This window comes from Tachysurus vachellii, chromosome 14 (assembly GCF_030014155.1).
Source record: "Tachysurus vachellii isolate PV-2020 chromosome 14, HZAU_Pvac_v1, whole genome shotgun sequence".
Classification (NCBI taxonomy): Eukaryota; Metazoa; Chordata; class Actinopteri; order Siluriformes; family Bagridae; genus Tachysurus; species Tachysurus vachellii.
Genome location: NC_083473.1, coordinates 18285972 through 18291502, shown reverse-complemented (window position 1 = coordinate 18291502; position 5531 = coordinate 18285972).

Sequence of the window (5531 nt, the reverse complement as noted above, 5' to 3'; positions counted from 1 at the left end):
AGTCACTTCGCAGCTGTGTGACTGTGAGCACCAGCTGGCCAACCACAGACAGCGAGACAGCCTGTGGTGAGGGGAGTAGGACGAGTGCTGGGACGAAATCACACACTGACTGACTGCATCCATCTCACTTCGTTTCAGCTCAGTTTCCACTTCGTTAACATTATATAACAGGGACATACTCTTAGTGCATTATTACAGATAATAATGATAATAAACAGAAGAATGAACCTTAAATAAAAAAAGAAAAGAAAAGAGGCACAAGGAACAGTACCACACATACATTGCTAATTTTCTGCTTTTAAACTCCAGTGCATTTTAAAAATGACTGTTTTCTGAATTTCTATCTTTTATTCTAAGATTACAGCCTTATGATCTCTCTGATTGTGTAGTGTTAAATTGCTCCTGCAGTGTACAGGTAGGTGTGATTACTACAAACAATCATTTTTGGCACATCTCCCTTTACCGAGGGAAAAAAATAAAACCACTTCAAACTAATCTTATTATAGGAACACTTTCATGATGCCTTCAGTCAAAGGTTTATGCCAGTTAAGCTTTAAATCTCTTATTCACATGAATGCTTTTTCAAAGTGAATGTATTTATAATAATGTCTTGCCAAATTAGTTGTATAGACAGGTTACACAAAGAAAACCCCTGCAACTGCTCGGTAACCGCATTTCCTTTTTACTACAAGATTTCATCTGGTTCAAAACTTTCACCTGTATTTCTCTCATTATAAGACCTATATTGTTGGAACAGTTTTAAACCAGAGCTACAGTCACATAGTCGCTTTCATTATAAGGGAATAAGGTTTATTCTTTTTTCTGTTTTTTTTTTTTTTTTTAGGTAACGTGTCAAGATTGTTGTATATAATCATCACACATGCACTACAGATGCAGTGGATAGATGGATACTCAAGTTATCTGATTATTGAATTAAGGCCTTAAGAAGAATCTCATCCTACTTAGCGTGTATATTATCAGGAGACATGTGCACCCTTGAATCTAGTGTCCTTGCAGAATGATGGAGTCACGTGAAACTGTCAAAGTTACACCTTCATCTAACAAGCAGCCTAAAAATAAGGAACAGCTGAAGAATATCGAGTTGACCACCTGTCTATATCACACAAATTCTCTGTCTCTCTGCCATACATTCATACTGTACATACACATACACACACACATATACAGTACACACACAACACTTTTTTAACACAACTTTTTTAAGACACTTACTCTTTAACAAAAATGTCCAATTAATTACAAAAACAATTCTTTGTACATACTGTATTTGTGGCAACTGGTGATTTCATGTAGATTAATAAATAAATCAACTTTCATCACTGGAATCAATTCTGTAGTAAAAAAACAGCTATTAAATATCTGCAAAGAATTTATGCACTAATAAATGAAGAATGAAATCATTCAACAAAATGTCTGCCTTTAAAAAAAAAAAATGGATACTGCATATAGGCACCTATGTAAGTTTAATTCCAGATAAATGCCTATAATAGATTAAAATGAGGTGATGGTAGAAGAAAAGGTGAAACTACTATGATGGCAGAGATCATTTAGAAGCTAATAAAAACTAGAATTTACTACCCAACCTCCATTATGCTGTAATGTACTGTATATGTAACAAGTAAAGGCATCTTTTCTTTCACACACATTTATCTATTTCATGTCAAGAATCTTTTATTGTCATTTTCATAATATGAAGCTGAAGAATTTTATGTATAAATATACATATTTATGTATGTATGTACTTTTATATTTATTTAAATGCTGCAGTGGTTGTATCTGGACAGTGGGTTGTGTTTTTTTCCTTACATCGTCAGGGTCACTGGTTTGATCCAGTGCTCAGGTTCTCTGTGAGAGGATTCTCTCTCTCTCTCTCTCTCTCTCTCTCTCTCTCTCTCTCTCTCTCTCTCTCTCTCTCTCTCTCTCTCTCTCTCTCTCTCTCTCTCTCTCTCTCTCTCTCACACACACACACAATAAAGTTACATTAGAATGGACTTTCACAGCAAGAATGGACTTTCACACCAAGGGTTATTGTCTCCACCAAGCAGCTCCTTTCCACCATCTTTAATGAGCAAAAGAGAGAGAGAGAGAGAGAGAGAGAGAGAGAGAGAGAGAGAGAGAGAGAGAGAGAGAAGTAAAGCTTAAACTGTACTGATAAGCACCAGGGTTGTAAATGCTGCCTAGTAATCAGTGCAAGAGAAAACCTTACTTTCTACTAATTTGTCCACAGATCTACGTGCCACCACTGCTATCGGCAGATAGATAGATAGATAGATAGATAGATAGATAGATAGATAGATAGATAGATAGATAGATAGAAACATACATACATATACATACATACTTTATTGACCCCAGAGGAAGTTCGAAGTTCAAGGTTTTTTTTTGATAGATATAGATGCTGGATTTGGATGCTGGAGACAACTGGATATAATTGTAAAGAAATCAATTAAAAAGTATATAATTTAGTTAAATACTGTACTTGCATTAAACATATGATAAATGATATGTTAAAGTTGTTACTTGTGTGTGTGCATGTTTACTACTGCTGTAATGTGAGGTGTAACATACAGTAGTGTGTGAACCCTGGTGTGAAGTGATGGTATGTAATGATTTTTTTCACTCTGGGAAAGCATCACAGCTCCATTAGTGTCTAAACTCACAGCTCTCTGGCTCTCACAATCTGTTTACATCCTGTGTGTTCTCCAGTAGACCACACACCCTCAAATACTAATGCTAATATGCTAATATGCATAATATGCTAATAAAGACATTATTTCACATGATCACTCTCCAGAAAGGAGTAAAAGCCTGGAACTTAATGAAGAGTGGCTAAGCAGGATGTAAGAACATCCTCATACTGAGGGATGGTCTCTTCATCTCCGAGTTCTACAAGTGACATCAAACCAACGTGGCTCGTCATAGCATCAACGACAAACTTTAGCATTTTAAATGAGTTAGTCTGTACTTACCTTTATATCGGTCAACATACAGACATATTCACTTGTTAAATCTAATACACTGGCTCTAAAGTTCACTAAAGTGAGGATAAAATCCATCACTGTTGTCTGTCAAGCATGTTGCGAACGAAACACATGCAATTTTGAGTTACTACAGCTGGCTGACACCTCCCCAAAGTGTGCATTAAAAAGTTTTAGAGACATGCTACTGCTCACTGTTTGGAGGTGTGAACTGCATCAGTGAAGTGTGAGCTAATAGAAGAGGTGTCATGGGGTGTAATGAGCTCCTCTCTATCACCTCACAGCTCCACTGGTTTTAAACTCCCAGCATCCGTAATCCTCTTATCTGTTGCTTGCTCTTCATATAGAACAAATAGATATACAAAAAATAGCATGCTTGGTGGTATCTTCTCACTTATAAAACTTTATTTGGGTTCCAAAATGTGTAAAGGTCAATGAGGCTTTTATCCTGTCCTGTTACTACCCACAAATAGCCATAAATAGTCAATGCAAGTGATATTTAAATGTGATCTGCCTTTGTTGTTGAGCGTGCTAATGATAAGAAATGTGTAAAAAAAAAAAAATCAAAAAAGAAGAATTTGGGAGAATTTGGAGTGGAATTTATGATAGAGATTGAGACAAAATGCTAGAATTTCCACTACGAGGACATACGAGGAATTATTTCCAAATGGCATTAAAAGAGCTTGTTAAAATATACCCCAGTTATTCATACTCGATGCATGACTCCTTCATGTAACTAGTGGGTAGATATGTGAACTGGTTAAATGGGTTGCTGGTTAAGGGTGATGCAGCACAGTACATGCCCTCATAATTCCTTAGGGACTAATTCCACGTGACTTATTCTGTTTGGTGGAGCAGACTTCTGTCTGATGCATCCAGACGACACTGCTGGGCTCCACAACCAAACACTCAAGAGAGTGAACATCAGTGGGTCAGAGAATGAAAATGTCTAGTTTGTTAAGCAGAGTGTTTTCCTCATGTGATTTATTAGTTATTATAGGCAGGCCTTTCATCCATATCACAGTTAAGAACTAGACATCTCTGCAATTTGCGCATTGATGTTGGTCTTGTTTATCTACCATTTAATAAAAGCTGATTTACTGCCTTGTTCACTTCAATCATGCCCTGGCTGCCAACCAAGCAGAAGCCACACCCGAGTCTACCCAAATCACCTGATTAAACAGGTGTGGAATTAGCAATTAGGTGTGTTACCAGCACCTACACTGGCCCTTTGTGAATAAAATCGGACACTGAGATATTATGTTATAGTTTAAGGAACCATCAACTAATTCACCCATCTCAACTCAAATCAATCAGTTCTACTTATATTAAGAAATACAAACAAATATGAGGAGAGCACGGTGGCTTAGTGGTTAGCACGTTTGCCTCACACCTCCAGGGTTGGGGGTTCGATTCCCGCCTCCGCCTTGTGTGTGTGGAGTTTGCATGTTCTCCCCGTGCCTCGGGGGTTTCCTCTGTGTACTCCGGTTTCCTCCCTCGGTCCAAAGACATGCATGGTAGGTTGATTGGCATCTCTAAATTGTCCGGATTGCATGAGTGAATGAGAGTGTGTGTGTGTGTGTGTGTGCCCTGTGATGGGTTGGCACTCCGTCCAGGGTGTATCCTGCCTTGATGCCCAATGACGCCTGAGGCACAGGCTCCCCGTGACCCGTGAATAGTTCGGATAAGCGGGAGAAAATGAATGAATTAATAAAATGCTTATAAAGTAAACTATAAACTAAAAAAATGGATCTTAGAATGTGTGGAATTACCTCACAGCTATCTGCAGCTTGTATTTACTCACGATTTACAGCATGCCAAAACCATCTCCACAAATTAAGTCAATTCAATTCAATTTTATTTGTTCAGCATTTTTAACAGTTAATGTTTAATGTTGCCACAAGGCAGCTTTACAGAAATATAAAAATCCATAATAGAAAGGATAAATCTTAAAATGTAAATGTATATTTATCCCTAATGAGTGAGTCAGAGGTGATGGTTGTGAGGAAAAACTCAAAAGGGATCTTCATCCTCATTCTCATCTTAGTGATTCCGGATTGTGCTACTGTAATAATTTCCAAACTGTTCACTCTACGTAATTTTTAAATTCAGTATCGTTTTAACATAAATTTCTTACTACCAGAGGTATCAAATGAGTAAATTATAAAAATAAGACTAAACTTGAAGTTTATAAAATAATGTTATGCTTTACTGCGTCTAATGACCAAGTAGTCTATAAGGAAAATCTATGGAGCTGTATAAGTTTATAGGATGTATAACAGCAGTGATTTTTGCATTTAGCTGAAATTCAATCTGCATCCATGCGATGCCACTGTCTTTAAAATATTGCACATGGGTCACTTTTATTTCTGTTTTTAATCTAAATCTCCAGGTATCTCTTTATAAATCTGGGTTCCTGCATGGGAGGGTTGTGTACACACATTTCACACCCAGGTATGAATAGAAGCACCGATGATATAAACGGGGCTCTTGGTGTTAAGACTTCTGACCATCTGTTCCAGGATTGAGCTA